This window comes from Ammospiza nelsoni, chromosome 7, assembly GCF_027579445.1.
Source record: "Ammospiza nelsoni isolate bAmmNel1 chromosome 7, bAmmNel1.pri, whole genome shotgun sequence".
Lineage (NCBI taxonomy): Eukaryota > Metazoa > Chordata > Aves > Passeriformes > Passerellidae > Ammospiza > Ammospiza nelsoni.
This window is the reverse complement of record NC_080639.1, coordinates 22470430-22484070: the sequence shown is the minus strand read 5'-3', so window position 1 is coordinate 22484070 and position 13641 is coordinate 22470430. Positions and strand designations below refer to the sequence as shown.

At 36.3% G+C, this 13641-nt stretch overlaps 1 protein-coding gene across 1 annotated transcript in view; it reads right to left on the bottom strand.

The window, feature by feature from the left end:
- FIGN (fidgetin, microtubule severing factor) overlaps positions 1 to 13641 on the bottom strand; it is an 84872-nt gene that overhangs the window by 48598 nt on the left and 22633 nt on the right. Inside the window, exon 2 of the mRNA XM_059476168.1 lies at positions 9481 to 9603. The gene's annotated coding sequence lies outside the window, so the exon portion shown is untranslated. The remainder of the gene's footprint in view (positions 1 to 9480; positions 9604 to 13641) is intronic.

The following is a 13641-nucleotide window of genomic DNA, read 5'->3' as shown; positions in this document are numbered from 1 at the left end:
GCCTGCTCAGGTAAAGATCTAGAAATATAGTATCACGTGCAAATATGTTTAGAGCCTCATACATGGCAAAGGGATACAACAGGCCATGTATAACCCACCACTTCTTAGAAAAACTATTTGAAACAGAGAGGAATTTTGCAAATTAAAGATGGCAAAGGTTTCTGTAAAAGGCACAATAAAATTCTTTACTAAGAGGCTGGTATGTTCTTGGGAAGGACAAAGTGGGGGGAAGCCATTCCCCTTGTTCCTGCTGCTTCCAAAAGTATTTGCAATCTCTTTTTCTTGGAAAATTTTAGGGGACAGGATCATTAAGACTGTTGTCTCTGCTGCACATTTCATGAGAGCCTTCAGTATTTTCTCTATTATGATGATAAATACCTTCGTGGCAGTGAGAGGTTCCCTCAAATCACTCTGCCATCCATGCATTACACCAGTCTATGGACCAAAGAGGTGTATTTCCTGATTTAATGATAAATCTGGCAGCCTAATGGATTTCAGATTAGACCAGTCCTCTCTCATGTCAGTACATAGTCTTCAATAATTGTCTGAGTCTGAAGATATTCAATGCTGAGCTACTGTCTCCAGATACTTCATATGCAATTTCTGTAGGCTACGATACTTATATGGTCCACATTAAATTCAGAGGTGCCTTTTCCTTTAACCATTACTACTGTTTTCTAGTGGGCTCATTTGTGATTTTAATTTGTAAAGGTCAATTAAGCCACCATCCCCAAAGTTGCACGACACTGTAGAGCTGCAAAAGATGAGTTACGGATTTCTTTCATCTCATCAGCTTCACAGCATAAACTTCAAGGATCTGAAATTTTGAGCTTTTACATCAGACACAGATACTTGCAGAAAGAAATTGAGCCCAAAGTAGCTTTCTTTAACAATTAATATCCTATGCAACTTCAGTGATGTCAACAGAATCAAGAGTGAGGTAAATCAGTGCGCATTTTTGGCAGGTTTCCCTTTTCTGCCAATTAGAACAATTAGAGTCTAAATTTCACATTGAGCTAAAAGAAATTAGCAGTGTTGTCCTGGTCAAACATTCAAGTAAACAGCACTTGCAGCATTAATAATAATTGCAGTTCTTCAAGGTATCAATATCACATTCCCATTGGCTCATTTTCCTATGCTTACTACAGTGAATGTATTTTGATGAGTGACATCTGCTTACTCTGTGTCAAAGGAGAGAGTTGGGTTTCAGCTGCTAAAGCAGCAGGCTGCCAAAGCAGTTGGATTCACCTTCCCTAGAGAAGATTTCAAGCGCTTCTGGGAGGCACTTGGGTACAGAGGAGTAGAGGAGGTGGGAGGAAATAGTAAGAAGACAACTGATTTCAGACATTCTTCTCCAAGTGGCAGGGAGAAGAGAGCAGGGTACAGAGGTGGGTAAAAGGTAGACTTGGGCTCCTAAGGAAGAAAACACATCTGAACCCTTTGTTTATTCTTAAATGGCTCATAGGGAATACATTTTTAAAAGTATTACAGCCACCGCAAAGCTCTATGTAAGAAGAAAACAGACTTTTTTGATGGGGAGGCAGGTTGTGCTTTAATTATGGTACTCTAACTAATTTCTGACTATAGCCACTATGTATAAACAGGCACAGACCATGAGATTTCTCATGTTCTTTAATGCTAGCTGAAGGTGACATGATAGGTGAAATTCAATTAAAAACATAAGCAATATATTTTGATGTGTAATAATTTCCTCTTAAAATCATTTGAGAGATGCTTTTTCAATACTGTAGATGTGCAGAGGATACTGTCAAAAATCTGGTCTGTGCACTCCTAGCTCTGTCAACCTCTTTGAGGCCAGCTCAGACTAAATCCAGGTGTTTGCAGCAAATGTCTTTCTGTGCTGCATGGGAATCATGAGAAGTGGAAAGCCAGAGATACAGTGGCAGCACATGGGAAAGGAAGCAGCTCTGAGCAGCCACAGACTGAGAGCTGTTCTTTGAGAGGAGTTAAACTCTGAGTCCACTGAAGTCAATGGGAATTTTGCTACCAACATAGACAAGACTTTATTTGTCTCTAAAATTCTGTCAAATAAGCAAAGCCAGTTGACTCCAAAAGAGCTTCAGCATTATGCTTCAGATACAACAATCCTAGGTGGAGCTTGAAACCATTTTAGATCACAATTTCAGGTGGAAGTCCTGTCAACTCTTTTATCCATTTAAGGGCAGATTTCCTTATATAAAAGTACTCTCTTCCATTTGAACAGTTCATGAAAACCCATATTTCCAACACATCAAAGTAAGTTTTTTTACAGGTCAATAGGTTACTAAAAATTAAACAGCCCACATCCTTGCAGTGACTTACACACCATGAATAAGAACATGTAAGAATAGACTGAAGCAGAAAGGAGTCAAGAAGTAAAAAACTAGGAAATGCAAAAATTTTACCTTGTCATACTATTAGCAAATTGTTTTCAGAGGAACCACAAGCTACACAAATACAAAACAAAATATAAATACTAATTGTTCTTATCTTTTGTCTGTACTCAACATGCCTGAGGTAATATTTAAGCAAACATTAACAAGTGATCTTAAGTAAAATGACATCTTATTTTTTGGTCTTCTAAAATGCCACTAGAATTTCTTATAAAGTGGACCAGTCACAAGAAGCCACATCACATAAAATAGGAAGGATCAACTTTCTGTTCAGCTACTTACACTGCCTATCTCAAAAGCAAAAACACCCCAAGTATATCTGAAGATGGTATATTTCTGAAGAAAAGTATATTTCTGTCTATAAAGGAAGCACTACTACAAGTCCCCTACCAAAGTACATGGGCTGTTAGTAAAGCCAGTGTAACAGCAGCATGTCAAATCTAAGGACCCCACCTGCAGAGCCACCAGCCCCATATGAATCAACACTGCTGCATGCACATGTTGGTCCAGGGCACTGTGCACCACCCTGTGTCCAAAGGACAGTCTCACCATTCTTCCATTTTTAAGTTAAAAAGCTAACTAAATCTATATTGCAGAAAAAAGTCCTCTGTAGTACATTTTTTTCCCCTAAGTTCAGTAAGAAAAGTATTGTATCAAGTGGCAGTAGCTAGGTAGTCTTTATTGGGCTCATAAAAGATTATGATTTTGTCCTATTCTCTGTATAAGTGAATTTCTTAAAATATCATTTTTAAAACGGCACTTCTTCTTCTCATGATAGTGTTTCTTTAATATATTAACTTTCCCACATCCCATACTTTGATGGTTCGGCAATTTCCTAGTTCATTTTAAGTCATTTTTTGACAAAACAATACCAACAGTTCATAAGTGTCCCACTGCATTTTGCAATTTACGTTTCTTTTTGAAATATCCTCTTACTGAATAGCTTTAGCAACTAATAAAATTCTTCCATTTCAAAGCCAAAAGAATCCCATTAAGCACTAAACTCCTGAGGAAGGGGGAAGGACTAGTGTTACTGACTGTTGAGGGCAGATTTGGGGTTTAACACGAGTAAAGCCTTTTGAAAACCAGTAATCCATTGCAATTAACAGGTTTCATGCATAACCTACTGTATGGATTTTTGTACATTTGATGCTTTGGCATACAGATGTGTACACATACTTATAGATATATGCATACAGGCATGCAAATATATAACTGTGGAGATATATATATATAAAAGTATATAGTGACACATACACAGGCATATATATACATGCATATCAGCCACCACTGGTGATTTTCTCTGTCTGGCTAAACTATAATGAACAAGGAAATATAGTGGGAAGTCACCATTATGAAATTAAATATATTCTTATGTGATTGATAAGATGCAATAACTAAGCAGAGTAGAACCCTGGTGAAGGTGCATAAACCTTGCTAACATAAATTCTGTCTGTTAACAGTGAAGTGAACCGCTAATAGGATCACTCCCAGTCTGTGATTTATGGTAACTACATCAGTAATAGTATGATACTAACTTTTATGAATTATGAACTCCTACTGTATTCATATTTTGGAAAAAAAATTGCACCCTTACAAAGAGCACGTGTCTAAAAGTAGGGACATAAGCAGAGGTGCAGATCCAACTTTTTAAAAAATTCACTCCATTTAACTCCTAATACGTGTCCATCCACTGGAGACAACCTTTCCCACTTGAGATGGGAGCAATTTCAATCTGCTTCAGTTCGAAGCAGAATATCTTAGGTTAATATTTTCTTTAGTTTGCCTGTGGTACCTTTCTTCAACTTCCATTTGAGAGAAAAATCTAATGGTTGAGGACTGCACCTTCCCCAAGATGTAACTGGACTTTCGCAAGAAACAAGCACTGCAAAATCAAGTTCTGTAAACATCTCAAATAATATGTTTTGATTCTAGCATAGACAAAGAATGCTTAAACTCTCTCTAGCCTTAACATTAAATAGTAAATACATCTCCTTTACAGTCTATACGAGATTATTTTCTTTTAACATGGACTAATTATTTTATTAAATACTTGTGTTAAAGAGCAAGGTCAGCTTCAGTATTCCTAGAAAAAGGGCACTAAAACAAGCCACCTAAAGAATGATACCAAGAGAAGAGCATGATAGTAATCAGATTTGAGAGAGAAAGGTAGTTTAAAAGTTTAAATTTGCGTCAGTCTCTTCCATTTTGATGAGTGGAAATAACAGCTACAGAGTATTTGCTATTTCACTATCATTCATAAGATGTTTTGGTTGTATGAACTACAGGAATATATGAATATGTATTTTCATAAACAATACATATGACAGTTTTAAGTTTAATTTATTTCACAAACAGAAATGTTTGGCCCTTTACTCTAATACCCATTGTCCCTAAAGACAACTATATTAATAACTTCAGTTTGGTTATTGTCCTGGTAAATCACAGCATTACAAAAGGGGTAGGTTTGTAAGGAGCCAGAGTAAGGTACCATAATATTTATGTTACTTATGGTAATTTATGTTACTTATGGTCACATAAATATTGCCATCATTTCTCTTTCTTCTAGACAGGATAAAATACCTGGTTAATGAATAACAAAGATGCTTCCAATTTCTCTCATCACTTGAAGCAATCAATGTAAAAGACAAAAAATTCAAGAACTAAAATAAATCCTGTGAAGGGTCTGCTTTAGTGGCACTCATTTTAGAACTGCCTGCCTTTGCACTTGGATCTATAAATGCTAATTATCAAGGTCATCACAGATTTGTGTGGTATTTTAGGTTTTTTCTTTGCTTTTCTATTAACCTGAGAAATAGAAGTGTTCGTTCTAAAATTATTATTCTAAAACTCTAGAATATCTTAGAACTACACTAGAGCTGTCTAGACACTCTTCAACAATTTCCTCTTTCCTAATTTTCAGAGGTTACAAGAATCAACTGCTGTAGCTACTGCATTGAGAGATTAAAATGCTGTTTCCCCACAACTAATAAGTCCTTTCATTGCAACATTTACTTTCCAAAGTATTAGTATCTTCTTTGGCAAACACCCACATTTGTTTTCCTATTCATTAAGGTATTTGCAAAAAAAGATAGAGTAATTCTCCTGCAGAAAAATATCCCTGAAGTAACTTTAACTAATAAATCTAGCTTCAACCAAGACCTGGGCATTCTTCATGCCCACATTTTACCAGATAATTCTGGCTTGAGGTCTCTAGAATCAGTAACAGGTGGATCATCTAACAAAAGCAAGTAACTTTGGGTAAAGCTAAGCCTGCAAAATAACTTTTGCTGCTACAGCAGTGGGCTACCATTAGGGAAAGAGAGAAACTAATGAAAACTTTCCTCCACATGCCAGGATTGTCACTGACACAATGACAATTGGCTTACAAGAGGCAATAAGACTACAGATAAATGATAATATCATGGCCTTGACCTTTGTGCTGTCCTCCCTTGTGTCTTTGGTATGTCCCTCCAACAGGCTATCTCCAGGAGTGATGAGGAGGTCTCATTTTGGAGAAAGATAAAGTGGAGATTTCATGCACTTGTCAGGTGATTAAGTCTCACTGCATACATTGTCGTACAGTGAGTGGAAGATAAGTAAAACACCCCTCCAAAAACAAACAGAGCAAATATGGTGCCCAACCAACTCTGACTTCCCAAGATAACAAATAAGCAACTGAAATTCTACTTCTGCAGAACAAAGGTGCCAGCAAAACAGAAAGGTAGTCAGGTCTGTCTCTGAGCACAGGACACACATCAGTTTTAAATAAATTCAGTTGAAAGTGGGCATGAAATTATTCCAGGATTTAAAGAATGCTGTTCTCTACACATGTGTGATATAGCAAAACACGTGACAGCTGTTCGAATTAAAACCACGGAAAAGTAGATTTAGAATGTTCTTGGATTGAAAAAGACAACCAGGGCAATTTAGTGGACATTACTGAAGACAAAAATAGTCTGATGGAAAGGATAGTCACTTACAGAAGCCAACAGACTTTTAGCATTAGAAAGAATTCAAAATACCACTAGAAATGTTACAAGCAGCATAGATCAGTATAGAAATTACAAGCTGAAATTTAACAAAAACACATCTTTGAATTGTACCTGCTTTGACAACTATTATATGGAAATACACAGGTTAATATGCAGGGAAAAAAGGCAACAATTGCATGAGTTTGGAGACAATCAGTAAAAACCCACAGAGCATGTATGGTAGGAAGAAAGTACCACTAGCAAAGAAAAATTATTCAAAGAAGCAGTAAACACCTTCACAAAAGAATATTTTTGGCACTATCTTCAACAAGACAACTTTGATGACATGGAAGATACAAAGATTTTTATTTGGGCGATAATATTTGGGACAAGAGTGGGGTGAAAAGCAATAGAGCATGGCCAGAAATTTCTGAGCAAGAACCTGTACTTTCAAAGGCTAAAGCTAACCAAACATGTTACATTCTAGAGAACAGAAACAACAAATCTAGGCAAGAAGTTAACTGGAGGATCTGATTTCACAATGAGGCTGTCACCAACCTGCTCTACTAGATACACAATGGGTATTTTGATGCTATGGAATGAGCTCTGGAACAAGGAAAATATGTAAAGAACAGGTGATTTACAGGCAAACTCTTTCTAATGAAAATCTTGGACAACACAACCAGTATTTGCATCAGAAACTCTTCATATTTTGTATGGGAGCATGAGAGATAATATTTCTGGCATAATGACCCTACAATGGTATTATCTAAACACAGAAGTAATAAAGCTAAAAATTACCTACTGAATAAGTCTTTACAACTTTTTAGTATTGAAAGGAACCCAGAATTGACTAAAATGGGTCTTAAGCTGTCTCTGTCCTTTGCTAAAAATCCTCAGCCAACTCTCCTTCCTTCCCAGGTAGATATTTTCTTTTTTTCCTCTTCCAGCAGTGGAAGATCTGCAAGCTAAGGTCAAAGCTCAAAAAGCTTCAGCAGTTGTAGACACTCTCTAGAATACTGGACAAAATTTGATTGCTAAAGCCTTTGTTCAGAATGAAACAAACTTAGAGGAGTGCCTACTCCCCACATCACCAAGGAGTTAATGTTCAGTGCAACATTGGGTATTTCAGGATGTACAATTTATTATATGTGAAAACTACTCAGGGGCTGAAAAAATATCTCAGATAAGGGCTGGAAATACCCTGAACTGGCCTAAAATGAAAGGCCAGAATTGGAATCTTCAGTTATCCCATATTCCGAAAACAACAACAAGTAAGTCAACACAGGCAGTATAAAATATTGACACTGCAGCTCTAAGTAGGATAGATTTGTTTATGTTACTTGGAAAAAAAAATACACTTCTTTTAGATTAATATTCTCATTCTGTTGAGGCAGCACCTCCTAATAAAATGACATCGAAGCTTGTGATGGTGTATATGCAGTATTTTTACTAGATACAGCACAGCTGACAGTAATATCCAATAAAGGACAACTTATTAAGCAAAAGTATAAGTTCTAAGTAATCGAGCAATTTAAAAGTTTTATTCTCAAGAATAATGGATTTAATGACAACAATAATGCAGATATTGAAAAGGGCATCTAGTTAGATTCCAATCCATGTTATAACACAGCAGTATCACTTCTTTCTTAATCAATGCAGGTAACTGGTGGCAATTTTTAAAGTGCTACCCGAAAACACATATATAACAAAATTAATAGATAAAAATAATTAACAATGTTATTAATATTATAATTTATTTAATGGGAGTTTAATATCATAATTCATTTAATGGGGGGAGGGTCCTTCCCATTGTCACTGTATATAATGTTGTGTCTTCATAGTGGGAAATATTTGTTGCAAGCCTTAAAAAATGCAAGTGAAAATATTGGAATTGCTGGGTACTGTAACATGGGAGGAATAGGGCACCCGGTCACCCGGTTTTTTCAGACTTTCTAGGCTTTCTGATGTTGACATTCTTGTAGTGAACTTTCTCACATACTTTCTGTAAATAACTTATTGTTTTGCATTCTTTTATGGAGGAAGAGAGAGTTGATGGACTGTTGGTTTGACCAGTGTCTTTGGAGAGGCAGCACTGTCACCCTCCAATCTGCTATCACTTTTGGAAAACTATAAATGTTAGAGTCAGAAAATAAACTTCCTTTTTTCCCTTCACCTTGAGAACAGCAGTGTGTGCTTGTGTTCTTTCGTTTCAGAAAGAAACCCTATTTCAGTTTCAGAAAGGAAAAAGATAAGAGGCATCAAGTTTTCCTCTTTGCTTAATGGGACTGAGGGCAAATAACAATAATGCAATAATTAGACAACTGAACATCAAAACACAATGCAGTAAGAGAAAATGGGTTTTCTGGCTTTGCTCAATACTGGATTCAACTTCTCAAGTCTAAGTAAAGCACCAAAGATCTCAAACTCTAACTGGATTAAGTAATAGAATCATTATCAGGTTGGTTGTCTATAACTTGAAATTGTGTTGAATGCTAACGTGTTTATTTAGCAAAACTGTTACAGAAACTTGGAACGAAATGGCATTGTGGACCAAATGTCCAAGTTTCTAAACCAAAAAGCCAGCACTATAAAGGCTCTTCTACTTGAAGAAAGAACTATCAGATAAGGTGTAATTTTTGAAAGCAACTGATCAGGGATAAACTCATTTTCCAGACTGCTGTGCATTCTTCATCCATAGTCAAGGATGTGGCATTGGACCCTGTCTTCTGTCAGAGGAACAACACTCCTAAAATTATAATTTACACTCATTCAGAATTGAAATGCAGGGTTTATTACTCAAGAGCCTGGCAGCTGAACAGCAATATGCGGATCTACCCTGTGAACAGTATGTACTGTAGGCAGAATTGTTAGAATGAAGGAAGACTAAAGATAAAGCCAAGACTCCTGGTGAGATCTATCAGATGCTTATTAGCGCAAGAGATTTCAAAAGCTACATGACAGAAGGGATAAAACAGCTGAAAATAATCTCATATACTGTACAGTCAAGGAGGAGACACAGAAATACCAGTGCTATGTGTGAATATAAGCTAAACATTTGTAAAAGCAGTTCATCCTAACAACTAATGTAAAAAGAAGACAAAAGTACTGACCTACTTCACAGCTCTTCGTGTTCCGACTACCTCATACAAGCTTTAAGGCTAACAGGTCATCTTCATCCTCATTCATTCAAAATCATCCTCCAACTTTCCCTTTCTCTTCATCTGCCAAGAAACCTGCAAGGCGATTATTAATGTAATGCAATGTGGAAAAGCAGTTGAATGAAACAGTGTCACTGCATTCCAAGTATGGTGGAAATTTCTTCCAAGAATCTCTATCAAGTCACCTTTGATATTTATAGTAGATTTGCAGCTCCTTCCCCCCAGTTAGCAAACTTCTGTGCATATCTACTGAAGAAGAAAGAAAGAAAGGGAAAACAGTGCCTTTGCCTCAGGATAAATGAAAAGCTATTTCAGTTATGGTTGTTCTTGACAGTGTCTGGTGTGATAGGAACTTGCTGAAGACCAAGTTCTCGGCAACGTACACAGGGAGAGTGACCTTTGAGTGTAACAATAGTTTTGTTAGGATGTTAATTAAAATCCATATTGATTCACAGAGCAAAGTATACAATAGAAAACTGGGATATACTATATCTGGTGCTGGAAAGTCATTCATAAGAGTACTCAGGCTCCACACAAAACACAGTGCTATCACTGACACAATAAAGGGCCCAAAACTAAAATAAGTTTCATGGCCATGACGGCACTATGGGCACTTGAAAGACAAGGTGGGGAACTATGATTCTATTCTAACTCAATGGCATAAAGCAGAGAGTAGAAAAAAAATAGGACACGTACTACGTGTTTATAAAGACTTCAAGGGAGAAGTGACTTAAGCAAAATTCTTTAATGGAAAAAAAGCAATATGCCAACAACTTTGTCTAAAAGCTCCTGCACAAAATTGTCAGAATCAGATATATTGCCCTATGTTGTTGTGTATATTTTTTCTTTTTACATAATATATCACCACAAATATTGATTTCAATAGTGTATTTCAGTGTATTTCAATTACACACTGTGAACTATTTTAATCTCTGCTGGAGATTAAACAGTAAGTACCTTTTCAAAAACAAAATACAATCCATCCCAGTATTTTAATGGGAAGATAACAAATTTCTTTGTCACAGGGATTCAGACTTTCATGCAAATGTCAAGATATTTCTCAGTTTAACTACCCAATTTTCAAGTATCTACAAGTGAACTATACATACAATGCACAGATCTTACATGATTTCCCCTCCTCTGAATAGCTGGAAAAGACAGAAGGTTTCAGAGTAATTTTGTTAGAGGACACTCTTATATAACCATGACTATATACAGTAAAGAATCAAAACATATGGTAGGAACTGCAAGGTCCAAATTGTTAATCCACCAAATGGATGACCAGAAAATGCAGCATGTATTTACAGTGTTGATTAGGGCAAGAGAATTGAGAACATTCTGAAACACATGGAGCCCAACAATGCAATATACCCAACCAATATTTATCGCTGCCTCTCTAGAAGCAATTTCCATTTTGATGTGTTCTCTCACACATGATGTTCTGAAACAGTTAAGTAACATGAAAAATACAGGTTCAAGACTATATCTGTCACAGATGAAAATACAGCATTTATGCAGCATTACATAATAAAGCCTCTGGCTGACGGACCCAAGGTCCTCTCAGGACTGCCACAAATCTACATATTGTCACACATGAGAGATTTTTATGTTTGCTTATGAGAATTAAAAAGAATCAACATAAAAAAATCAAAGGAAAACCCACCTAGTTATTAAGTCTAAAGGGCTGAGGAAATTTAACAGTGACATTTGGTTGCCATAAAGGTCACTAATTAGTTCACAAACATCTGCCTGGAAAGCCACCTATTTTAGCCAATGTTTTATAGAGAAATCAAGGACCATGTTAAAAGCAGACTGGGGTGAGAGGGGGTGGACAATACTGAGGGTAGATCTGTATTTGTTCTGAACTTAAATGACAGCAGAATTGTGAGAAGGGGAAAAAATCGTGGCAGGTCTTTGCACACTTATTTTAGAAACTAGGGATGAATTAACCCGATCAAACTGTTTACCTAACCAGTATATCTAGCTGAATTTTCTACTATGCTAATGTAATTGCAATTAACACTGATTTTTGCCAAATTAAAAATAAATAATCAATGTTAAGCATGAAGCCCTGTAAATTTATGGAACCCAACAAATTTAGGGAAAAAATCATATGGCATGCTATCTGCAGGAACAGATGACTGGACTGATGATCCTAGAGGTCTCTCCGACTCATGTTTTCCCAAACTACTACATATAAATTAGATACCAATTTTCACTAGTAGCTCAACCAAGTTTTGGACATGTATATTTAGAGTTGAAACATGAATGCATCCTCTCAGTACATGATCTGGACTATAAGATGATTATTTCTGCTCAAGTCCTGCACAGCACCATAGCTGTCCCTTTCTGTAATGCTTTATCTAATGGCACAATTAGTCCAGTTAAGGATTAGACATTACATCCAGAATTTTACAAGACTTCTCCTAACCCTAAGTATCAGAGAATGCAAAAAATACATCAATCTTGCATGTCTTAGCTGGTAAGAATTAAGTACTTTCTACCATATATAAAAATTAGCATGAAGAGATACTGCTACAAAAAGCTGTACCTAACCCAACATTTTGATACATCTAAATAAATTTTAGATGTATAACATAAAAAAGTATGTATATACACATAGCTATGCACATCTGTATATATTGCCACATGATTCTGGAATAGTATATTTGACAAACACACACAAAAAAGGAGGCAAATACTCCATAATTTACTAGTAGCATGCACTTATTTAGAATGCTTTATCAGGTCCTGATTTAACCTACCTGATATCCCTATAGAGCTGGAAAGTATAAACTAATTTTTAAGGCACCGAAAGAGAAGTAAACAAAAAAAAGGCACCAAAATAGGCACCAAATCCCAGGTGTTCCAGTTTTTAATAGCGAACTTTAATCCACTAAAAAGATACAGGTCTTATTTTGGGATATTATCTTCAGTTTTTGACCAATTGTTAATGGAAATCTTTCAATCCCCCTATCCCATGAGGAAAACAATATATTCAATCTAAGGAAACCACTTGTGCTTTTTAACAGCCTTATCTGACACAGAATAAGTCTTGCAAAAGATGAGATGCATAAATGGAAAACCATTCAACATTTGAGAAAGGTGACTAAATTCACTACCGTAGTGTCAATTTTTACTTCCTAGGTTGTTTTTTGAGGTTTTTTTTTTAAAGGCCATTCATGAAATATTAGAGATGCCTGTCTTATATTAATATTGTGTCCTCTGACATCCACTCAGTGAAAGATAAAAAGATGGCATTAAGTTTTAGCAGTGAAGTGAAATGTTGCATGGTGCAAGGTGACCCAGTCTCATTTAACAGATTACCAAAATATAATCAAATAAAACCTATGATCTTTACACTGGCAAAAACAGTGCAGCAAGAGGACAAATGTGATTTTAAAAACTTAAAAGACCAATTGAAATGAATCATGTATATTTTTACAATGTAAGTGAGTCCTCTGCAGCTATCCAGTCCTTGTAAGAGCATCCATATTGAGGGCAAATTTTAGTACAGGCAGGTTCAGCTTTCCCTACAATCTTTCCTGCCACTGTACCCAACTCAAACAAATATCCCAAACTCAATTAAGCTGTTTGATTACACTAAAAATAGTCCTTGCTCTTCATCTTATTCTCAGTATCTGCTGACAGATAACTCATAGTTCACAGGGAATGTATTGTCTAACTGCGTTAATGCACATCTGGGGGAAAAAAAGGGAAAAGAAAATTCATGCTAGTCTGGTGATGTATGTACATTTCAATTATACCACAATAACCTCTTGTGGGTTAAGATTACCAACAGAAATCTTTAGGGAGCACAGATTTTGTGAAACGGATCTAGACTAATTGATAGAATTCTTTTCACACAGCTTGATTTTGATTGCTACCACCATTTCCATACACCTTTCTCTAATGTGTTTTCTGATAGCTACTGACAAACTGGAGATATTTCCATGACGGACTTCAGCTGTAATCCACTATAACAATTCCTCCTTCCCAAATCCTCACATTTAGTCCTTCAAATCCATTCACTGAGAGCTGCCTCACCTGCCACTCTGATTGCAATGCCTCCCAGACCCTCATCAGCTCACCTCATCTATCCACTGTCACACA